The sequence below is a fragment of the Triticum urartu genome, chromosome 7A, assembly GCF_056163025.1.
Source record: "Triticum urartu cultivar PI428250 chromosome 7A, HENAU_Tu73, whole genome shotgun sequence".
In the NCBI taxonomy this organism is placed as follows: Eukaryota; Viridiplantae; Streptophyta; class Magnoliopsida; order Poales; family Poaceae; genus Triticum; species Triticum urartu.
In genome coordinates, this window is record NC_141879.1 from 305,504,835 (window position 1) to 305,516,141 (window position 11,307).

Here is an 11,307-nt window from a genome sequence, read left to right on the forward strand (position 1 = left end):
ACCAGCAACACCGCCCAAATGTGCCGACAAATCCTGATAGGAGCTGCACATATCTCTTTCTCAGGGCACACTCAGATTGTCCTAGGTACGGGTAGGCCAGCCCAGAGTTGCCCCTGGTGGCCACCGGCAGCTGACAGGTGGACCAACACTCAGAGGAGCACTGGCCCGGGGGGGTTAAAATAATGATGACCCTTGAGTCCGCAGAACCCAAGGGAAAGAAAAGGGCTAGGTGGCGAATGGTAAAACCAATGTTGGGCATTGCTGGAGGAGTTTTACTCAAGGCGAACTGTCAAGGGGTTCCCATAATAGCCCAACCGCGTAAGGAACGAAAAATCCGGGAACATAACACCGATATGACGGAAACTAGGGCGGCAAGAGTGGAACAAAACACCAGGAATAAGGCCGAGCCTTCCACCCTTTACCAAGTATATAGATGCATTAATTAAATAAGATATATTATGATATCCCAACAAGTAAACATGTTCCAACAAGGAACAACATCTCCATGTTCCAACAAGGAACAAACTTCAATCTTCACCTGCAACTAACAACGCTATAAGAGGGGCTGAGCGAAGCGGTAACATAGCCAATCAACGGTTTGCTAGGACAAGGTGGGTTAGAGGCTTGGTTCACAATATGGGAGGCATGATATGAAAGTGGTAGGTATCATAGCATAGGCATTGCAAAGAGCGAGCAACTAGCAAGCAAAGATAGAAGTGATTTCGAGGGTATGGTCATCTTGCCTGAAATCCCGCAAGGAAGAAGAAGGAGTCCATGAAGAAGACAAACAGACGTAGTCGAACGGGTCCTCACAAACGCGACATTCTCTGAACCAAACCGAAGAAGCAACACCGGAAAGAAGCACACAACATAGTAAACAACCAACACATAATCATGGCATGATGCACAATCAAGTATGATGCATGTCCAGTTTAATGAGGCATGGCATGGCAAAGTGCACAAGCCAACCTACAAATTAAGTGGAGCTCAATATGCAACTCCGTTGCGTATTGACGAAACACCACGTGACTTATTTAGTTTGATCTCGTTTATGTACCCAACAAGATTAAATGTTAACATGGCAAGAGGGTGAAGCAAAGAAAACTACCTATCTAGGCAAGTTTAAATGAGGCCGGAAGCAACGAACACAATTCCGGAAAACTCCTCATGAGCATATTATAGATTTGGTACTGTTCTTCCCTAAACAATATTTTAGAGTTGTTAAACATGCAAAGTAAAGTCACCATGTTAAACGAGGAATTTTTCTACCCCATTTACATATAAAGTTTATTAGGTTTGGAGCTACAGTTATTTAGTTATGAATTAAATCATTTTAGCATGGCATAGGAGCAAATTTAACCAAACATCATTTTAAATATTTTAAACATGGATGAAAATGACATATTATGAAACTATATGAAATTCTAAGCATTTTACATATTTAAACCATTTTAATCCGAAGCACGGTTCATGAGTTATTAAATGCATGAACTCTAGGGACTTTTTCTGTAAAACTGCACTCTCTGGATAAATAGCAAATTCGCAGAACAGGGAAAAAACATGATACGGGCCAAATCTGGCTGGCCCAACAGTGCACAGGGGCTCGGGTGTTCGCTCACCCATGGGCTGAGGCCCGACTGGAAGCAGAGGAGGCCGCTGGCTGGGCCAGATCTGGAGTCCAGCAGGTGACTCACGCGCGTGGTGGCCGTGTGCTTGATGGTCGCCGGCGGCAGGTCGAGCTCCTGCTCAAGGAAGGACGCGCGCGAGGGGCTGGGCTGCTTGGTTGGTCGGGGATGCAAAACGAGGAGGTGGTTGGTTCGGCCGGGTGGGGTGGATGGATTGGATCGGGGATCCCGAGGAAGGGGGAGACCAGGTGGAGCTAGTGGCGGCGGAGAGGAGGATGGATGGGACAGGATCCCTAATTCCTAGGGTTGCCCATTATATACACTGGTGGGTTAGGTTAGGGGCTAACGGAACCCCCCGATCGTAAATGTACGGTCGGGAAAAATAGGCTAGGGAGCCCAAATAAGAAAACGGAGACGTTTTGTAGATGTTTGGGGATGATCCGGATCCAACGGTGACGAAAGTCCGGTTCGGGTCCGGGACAACTCTCGGACGCGCGCGCGAGGAGGGCCGCGGGCTGATGAGAGAGGTTAGGTTGGGTCTGGCGGATTGTGAAGAGCAGGTTGGTATGAGAGAAGAGGGGAGAGATGCAGCCCGACATGGTTTCCGGAGACCGAAAACGTCCGACGTTAGACCGGCTATACTGCCGCTATATCTATCCGTTGGGGCATTAAACGATCTCCAAATGCGATGAAACTTGACAGGCGGTCTATCTACACTATAATAAGACCACACGTCAACTCTCATCCTATTCCGAGAACATTTTCCGGCCACTTATAAAATACTATTTCGGACATGCCGCGGGCGCATGCAAGTGTGTCTGGGCTCAGAACGGACAATGGAGAGAACGAGGAGGCCGGGACGGATGCAAGTTTTGAAAACATGATGATGCAATGCACATGATGACATGACAAGATGCAACACGCAAGAGAATGACATGGCAACAACAGTGAATAACTGAAAGACACCTGGCACATCGGTCTCGGGGCGTCACAGTGAGCCTAGCTCAACTGGTTCGGGGAGTGGATGTACAAACCCAACACCTGGGTTCGAATCCTCACGGAGGCGAATTTCGGTTCCTATTTATTCTTGAGGACTAGATTAAAAATCCTAGTACTCGTACATAAAAGGCCGGATGCATCCCTGGATGGTGCAGAGGCCGGGGAAGTGAAATTCTCCCCAAATTTTTAAGGGGACGTCACCGGGGTAACCGTATCGCCGGCCATGTCGAGCATCTCCTGCGGCCGGCAGCCGCATTAATGGGGGGCTGGCTCTGCGCTGAGTGTCAGAGGACTGGCTCGAGTGAGTGAGTGAATGACGAGCCGCTCCCGCGAGTGTCCTCGGGCGAAACCCTAGCCGCCGCCCCTTGTCCTCCCTCACCGATCTCTCTCCCCCCGCCGCCACCGCACAGCGCCGCCGGGCAAAGACCGGCCGGCGTTGGTGGCTGCGGGGATCTTGCCCCTCTCCTCGCGGTTGGCGTCCCGTGTGGGACGGCGCTGGGCTGGGCGGGGCCCAGCGGCGCGGCGGAGGGCGTGCTGGGTGGCGGTGCCCCTGCCTGGCGGCGGTGCAGCTGCGGCTTCAGGCCTCTCCGACGCGCGGCGTCGCGAGGTATCCCGGCGGCGGCTTGGCGGCGTGGCGCGGCGGAGCTCCGGCTATGACTCAGCGGTGGGTTGGAGGGCTAGGCACCGTCCAGTGGTGCTGCCTCCACGGCGGTTGCGGCTTGGGGCCCTGGACCCTGATCCGATCTGGATCTGGTGGTGCCGGGATCTGGGCCATGGCGGCTGGCGAGGTAGGGGTTTCGTCGGGGCTTGTCGGCCTCTAGGCACCATGGGGGTGCTGGCGGCGACGCGTGCCAGGCGTGGTGACACTGGTGGACGTGGTGGTCATCTTCTTCCCGAGATGGCCGACCAGAGGCTTGGTGATCGGATCTCGAGATCCATCATCTTGTCCCGGCTGCGAGTAGGGGAGACATGGTTGCCGGTGAAAACCGAGCCGACGGCAGGCGATGGCAGCGTTCTCGCCATTACCTTGATGAAGGCATCGTCGTGTAACTATTGTCGACCCACTCGTGCTGCTCCGGAGGAAACCCTAGGATCTGGTGTTCCAGATCGGACGATGGCGGCACTGTGGTGTCGTTTCTCTCTTGGGAGCATCGTTTGCGGAGCAGCGCTCACTACTAGGAAAAGGGCTATAGATAGGATTGACACTAATGGCGCACCAGGGAAGTAGTGCGCCACTACTATATACTAATGGCGCACCTGTTGGTGATGCACCATTAGTGTGGAAGACACTAATGGCGCACCGGACAAAAGGTGCGCCACTAGTGATTTTTTTTCATTTTTACATACATACTAATGGCGCATCCGACCGAAGTGCGCCATTACTAGTTCTAACTAGTAATGGCGCACCGGACAAGGAGTGCGCCAGTACTGAATTTTTTTTAATTCTTTTTTTGCAAAACAACTAATGGCGCACCGTGTCAAAGTGCGCCATTACTAGTTTAAACTAGTAATGGCGCACTACTACGCGGTGCGCCATTAGTATATATATATTTTTCACTACTACACGACTATCTCGGTTACGGTTATCCCGCGGGGCAGGTAGTCCACGGATTTTCTGGATGCGTAAGGTGCATGGATGACACAACGTATCGCCAGCTAGATAGAGATCCCGGGTCTTCGAAAACCGTGTTCATGGGACATCGACGTCCCCCTCGCCGCCGACGATCAACCGCACCCTCCCCCGCTCCACCGCCGCCGACGATCAACCGCACCCTCCCCCGCTCCACCGCCGCCGACGATCAACCGCACCCTCCCCCGCTCCACCGGCCACCGCCACCGACCCCCGGCCCGCACCCTCCCCCACTCCACCGTCGCCGATGACCCACCGCACCCTCCACTCCACCTTTTTCATATTCATAAATATTTTCAAATAACAAATTTGAACATATTTTTTAAAAAAATTATTACTGTTTTTATAAAGAAAATATTACTGTTATGATTTAAACAAGTTTGAACATATTTAAACACAAATAAATATCAAACAGCATTTTAAATGCACTACTACACGACTATCTCGATTACGGTTATCTCGCGGGGCAGGTAGTCCATGGATTTTCTGGATGCATAAGGTGCATGGATGACACAACGTATCGCCAGCTAGATAGAGATCTTGGGTCTTCGAAAACCGTGTTCATGGGACATCGACGTCCCCCTCGCCGCCGACGATCAACCGCACCCTTCCCGCTCCACCGCCGCCGACGATCAACCGCACCCTCCCCCGCTCCACCGGCCGCCGCCACCGACCCCCGGCCCGCACCCTCCCCCACTCCACCGTCGCCGATGACCCACCGCACCCTCCACTCCACCTTTTTCATATTCATAAATATTTTCAAATAACAAATTTGAACATATTGTTTTAAAAAATTATTACTGTTTTTATAAAAAAAATATTACTGTTATGATTTAAACAAGTTTGAACATATTTAAACATAAAAAAATATCAAACAGCATTTTAAATGCACTACTACACGACTATCTCGGTTACGGTTATCTCGCGGGGCAGGTAGTCCATGGATTTTCTGGATGCGTAAGGTGCATGGATGACACAACGTATCGCCAGCTAGATAGAGATCTTGGGTCTTCGAAAACCGTGTTCATGGGACATCGACGTCCCCCTCGCCGCCGACGATCAACCGCACCCTTCCCGCTCCACCGCCGCCGACGATCAACCGCACCCTCCCCCGCTCCACCGGCCGCCGCCGCCGACCCCCGGCCCGCACCCTCCCCCACTCCACCGTCGCCGATGACCCACCGCACCCTTCACTCCACCTTTTTCATATTCATAAATATTTTCAAATAACAAATTTGAACATATTGTTTTAAAAAATTATTACTGTTTTTTTAAAAAATATTACTGTTATGATTTAAACAAGTTTGAACATATTTAAACACAAATAAATATCAAACAGCATTTTAAATGCATAAAAATAAAAATTGGGGAGCCTGGGAATCAAACCGAAGACCTCCAGTGTGTGTGCTGCGTGCTGACCAGTCGGGCTAGTGGGCGGGTTCTGATGTAGATTGGGTTAGGTGGAATATAACCTGAGGGCTCGAACTGTAATAAAAAAACATTCTAATGGCGCACCGCTGCTGGGTGCGCCATTAGTAAGCTTCCCCCCACTCTACCTATTCCCCTCCCTCCCTTCCTCCCCACTCGACCTAATTTGCCCCCTCCGCCCCAACCGTACGCCGCCGCCGCGCCTGCACGCCCCCTCTGTCCCCTGCCGCCGCTGCCCCGACCCCCGCCCCCACGCCCCCACGCCCCCCACCATTGCAGCTCCCCCGCGCCGCCGCCCCCACGCCCCCACCACTGCAGCTCCCCCGCGCCGCCGCCCCCACGCCCCCCACCATTGTAGCTCCCTCGCGCCGCCGCCCTCGCGCCCCCGCGCACCGAGCCGGAGGAGGAGGACCAGGAGGAGGACGACAAGGAGGAGGAGACGACGACCGCCAGCTCAGCCAAGCCATGCGACGCCGCCGTCTGCGCGCTGCTCTGCCCTACCTTAGCTCAGCCAGGCCGGCGCCGTGTACTCCCTCGACTGCAGGTGAGCCCCTCCCCTCCACTTCCTTCTTCTTCTTCTTCTTCCTCTTGCCCTCAACCTCTGCTCTGAGTCTCGACCGCTGTGCAGGGCCCGTCCATCTCCGGCGAGCTCACCACACCGCGCGAGCTCAACAACCGCTGTGCAGGGCACCACCACGCAGGTGACAGTTAGGTACAGTCACAGAAAATGGCTTGTAAATAGGGTTAGGGTTTGGGAGTGGAGACCATGGCCATGGCTTGTAAATTGTTGTTGATTCTCAAGTAAATTTTTCTGTTAGGTACAGTTAGGTATAGTTACAGAAAAATTCACACGGAAAGGTTGTGTCATGCATCACAGGATTTGTAGGAGTTCTTGGAGCCACAAAAATAACTTTAGAACCCAGAGAGGCCTCAGACCAGCATCATAGGCAATAAGATCAGGCAACATCTGTTCTTATTAGTTTAATAGAAGAGAGAGGGATGGAAAAATAGACAAGAAAGCAGAATATAGCCAAGACAAGTAGCATCTATTCTTAAGCAGAGTATAAGGATAGCATAGAAGAAATAGACAGGGTAGCACCCAACTGAACATCTGCTTCTGTAGAACACTGCACTCCACTTACACATGGTATTTTTCTGCAAATAGGACACCACACCCACAAGCACTTGGGCTAGTATCATTAGCAGTGCTGCTGTAAGTATATATAACAGCAGTAACCTGTAACAACAAGTATAAGTAGCTATTACCCAAAGGTCAGCCAGACCAATGGGAATAGACAGAATTAAGTAACCAACTCCAGGAACTAGAGTAGCATATTCAGTTAACTGAATCCAAACACCCTTTTTATCCTTCAGTTTATGCTGTACTATAGTCAAGAGGATCTGATTGTCTGTAATTCTCATCTCACAGCCATTCTGAAGCACTCGAACTGCAATGTCTTGAAATATCCCACCACAATTTGTTTAAAAAATGTTTGTTTGCACCTCATCTACTGCTTGCTTCATATTAAGCCTGAACCATCACACCTGCTTAGCATATGATGGGGTCCAAAATCTGTATAACAGTTTAATTTTTTTTGCATGGAAAGGTTCACCCAAATTGCCATTAAGAGAAACCAGAGCTCTCTACAAAGTCTCGAATACTAATCTTTATAACTATGTGCTTTCTTTTCTATATTTTCTGACAGGTGGCACATATGTTTCTGATGCCATATTTGTTGGTTTTTTCTGGAGGGTGATGATGTCATGTCTCTACCGTAGATTAAAATAAATGGAAGTTTAAAAATATGAGAGAAGTTGTCTTGACTAATTACATGTTTATGTAAAAAAGAATAGCAGGGATATTTTACAACTCCTGTGTGTGTAGTTGCTTGTTTTTACTATAGTTGTGGCTGCTTTCTTCTTGTATCATAAAAATATCCCTGCTGCTGTATTTGTGATGATGTTGTACTTGTGATGATGCTACTTGTGATCTTCTGAAATGACCCATTGGCGACTTCATTACGCGGGGATAATGATTTTGCAGGTACCCCGAGAGGCCCTTGAGTTTGCCGGAATGTCGATTAACTTCCGTTCCGGCAAATTCGGGTACTCCATATGTCCTATTTTTAGCAAAGGTCATGCTGAAATTTTCCGTGAATTTTAGCATGACTTTGCTAAAAATAGGACATATGGGGTACTTGCGACTAATGCCCGTAATCACGCATGTTTTATGATCTGTTGTAAGGGTACTAATTGGTCTCTTCTGCTGCTTATCAGAGATGGCGGGAAGCAGCCACCGCCGCTCTGCGACACCGTAGTATGAGTTGGATGCTTCCGAGTTCTTCACTATCATACTTGGGACTTCAGTATCATCCATGACGTAGGTATATAAAACGAGAGATCTCCCCTTCACCCATCTCATTATGATATCTGTTGTTTGCTACATCACTCATTGTCCCAAACTGCAGAGGTTGCCTGACAGTTTTATGAACATGCTGATGGGTGAAGATCCGCCAAATAATGTGAAGCTGCGACAGGCTGGCAACGGGTTTCGCAGGCAGTGGGATGTGGAGATGGTGATCAAGGAGGGCCACATGTACTTGTCTCGTGGGTGGAAGAAGTTCTACCGTGCCTACGACCTGCGGCTGGGGTACTTCCTTCTCTTCAGGTACGACGACGACGCCATCATGCTCATCGTGAAGGTGTTCAACGCGACTATGTGTCGCATGCGCTACGCTGACGATGATGATGCCGGTACGTTCTGCCTCTTCTTATTCCTCTACATTTGGCTTTGTCTCACATCGATTGTTAACGGTCATTGTTGCATTTAGACAGGTAATGGGAGCAACAGCAGCGACACTGGCTACAGCCAAAGCAGCAGCGACTATGGCTGTAGCGAAAGCAGCAGCGATTCTGGCTGTAGCAAAAGCAGCAGCGATTCTGGCAGCAGCATAGACAACAAGAAGGATGATCCGGACTAGAGTGCGGGAGAAGAGGAGCAGAGTGGGGATGAGGAGCTGCAGGATGACGATGGGCATCAGGCTGAGGATGACCTAGCGCTGGTGGTGGCTGACCAAGGGCAAGAGATGGTGGTGGCTGACCATGGGCAAGAGATGGTGGTGGCTGACCATGGGCAAGAGATGGAGGTGGCTAAGGATGACCTAGCGATGGTCGTGCCTGAAGGTGGCCTCGCAATGGCGGTGGTGCCTGACAATGACCACGCACCGGTGGTGGCGCTGGTGATCCCACAGCTGGGCGACATGACCACGCCAATTGAGGTAGAAGACTACATCCCACTGCCTCCACCGCCTCGCCGCTCTTGGCGCATCAGGCTGAGGAAGGAGAAGGAGAAGAACAATGCATGAGAACTGAACTTTGTGTAACGCCCCAAGACCGGAGCTTCACATGCCTTCCAGGGTTTCCGGGTTTCGTTATGTGCTTTGTTTCGTCTGTTGCATTCATCTTTGCATCGTGTGCATTGCATCATGTCATCATGCCATCATGTCATTTCTTTTCTTAACTCAACTAAATAAACCGTATGGATCTTCGATCCATTTAAACCGAGGGAATTCACATGGTGATTCTCTTTACAACATATCCTCTCGATATTTAGAGAGCTATAGTAATTATTCCATTTATTTGGAATTAACCATAACACACTTGCAAATATCCCATGCCTTTATTATCTTAATTCTTGGTCTCCAAACTTTGCCCATAAATTCTTTCGTCATTTTCTGGAGCTCCAACAAAAATCCGAACATTTTTGGACCTTCCTAACCCTCACTTCCTATTCACACCATTTGATTTTAAATCAAATGAGTTTGAATTTAAAACTTTAAAAAATGCCCACTCCATTTTTCTTGGAACATGCGCATTTTTGCGAGTCCGGGAAATTTATTTCCCGTGCCCAAATTCTTCCTCTAACCTTCTCTTCTCTCTTTTCCTTTCTCTTATTTTTCTCTGTTTTTGTTAAGAGAAGAATTAAGAAGGAGAGAGGAGCCCAGCCAGGCATCTGGCCACTTGGGCCTCCTAGCAGAAGCCCGCCTAAGGTCCAGCCGCCGGCCTCTCTAGGGCAGCCCCTCCCTCTCTACTGGGCCGGCCTCCAGGCCCATCTAATCCTAACCTAGCGCCAGGAGACCCCATCCCCTCGATTCCCCTTGTCCTTTCCCCGAGAGCCGCCTTCGCTCGATCCCATCTCCCTCTCCTCCTCGTTTCCTAGCGCCGCCAGAGGGATCGAGAGATCCCTCGACCTCTCCCCTCTGCCCGATCCCTCGACCTCTCCTTCTCGATCCCGTGCGCCTCCCTCTCTCCCTCTACAGCGCACCTCCCATGGCACCGTCACCCTTCGCCAAGCCTTCCCCAAGCCCGAGCCCTGTGCAGCATGGCTGCTGCCTGCCCGCGAGCCTCCTCCGCGCGTCTCCTCCCTTCGCTCGCGCCACGACCAAGCCGTTCCCCATCTCTGCCTTCGTCGCCGTCAGCCGGTGCAGCAGGTCCGCCGGCAAGCCCTGCCTCCTCGCCCTTGCTGCCTGCCCGCAGGCCACACAGCCTGATGCCAGCGACTAACGCCGCCATGGCCGTCCGAGGCTCCTCAGGAAGCCGTCGTTCCTGTGCTGCCACCCCCCATCTCCGGCCCCGTTGTCCTGCAACGCCCTGCCTCCTGATGCTCTGCTCCAGCACCAAGTCATGGCCGATTTGGTTGTTTCATTGTTGGGCATGAGCAGCTATGGCTCGACATCTTCTGCCGCTGCTCGCCCGCTGTCCACCAGAGGCCCTTATGTCTTGTTTCGGTTTGGATGGGCAAGAATGTCGCCAAGACCCGTACGTGGACCGTCAGACATTTTCTTTGAGATTTTTGCCAAGTACCACGACGACGCATCTTGTTCATCTACCGCCGTTTTCGGAACCACTAAGAACGGCAAGTACCTCGGCAAATACCTTGACGCCCGATGCATAGAACGACTACCGTCACCGACGACCCGAGTACCACTACCGTCGACCCTCGAAGACTCCATGGACGTCAAGATCCTCGCCGTGACCTCGAACAACTACGGAATGTGCACGACTACAAAATGGGTACCACTACCGTTGCCGAAGACCCGTGTAACGGTATCGTCAAGTCCGACTACCGTCGCATGAACAACTACTTCCACTACCGCCGTCGCGAGAACGCCTACTTCCCTCTACGAACTTGATCCGTTCCGATAAGGCACGCTTCGAAAGGTATAACCATCGACACGACCGTCCGTGGACCGAATGCATATTATGTGATATGAGACGATCGCGTTTGCACGTCGCCCCTCTTTTTGCCTTGCCAACGACATGTGGGAACTTTGTATCCGAGATCACCCCACGATCCTTTCTTGTCATGTTCCGCACACTTTCCCTTTGCGTCGGTATCTCAATCGAGTACCGGAACCGGAACGCTGCCATGGCACCGTTTTTGTTATCGTTGCCGTGGCACCCCTTTCCTTTGCACCACGGTGACAAATGCTTCATAATGCTCTTGTCAACTTTTAATAGAAAATTGCATAAACTTGCACATGTCATTCGCATCATGATAATAACATTTAAATGTTTAAAAATTGTTGTTGCACCAAATTGATAATTGCATATGGGGATTTACCG

General features: G+C 50.8%; 1 pseudogene; it reads left to right on the top strand.

The window, feature by feature from the left end:
* Positions 1–10,011: 10,011 nt before the first annotated feature.
* LOC147959400 (uncharacterized) lies at positions 10,012–10,818 on the top strand (annotated as a pseudogene).
* The last annotated feature ends 489 nt before the right edge of the window (positions 10,819–11,307 follow it).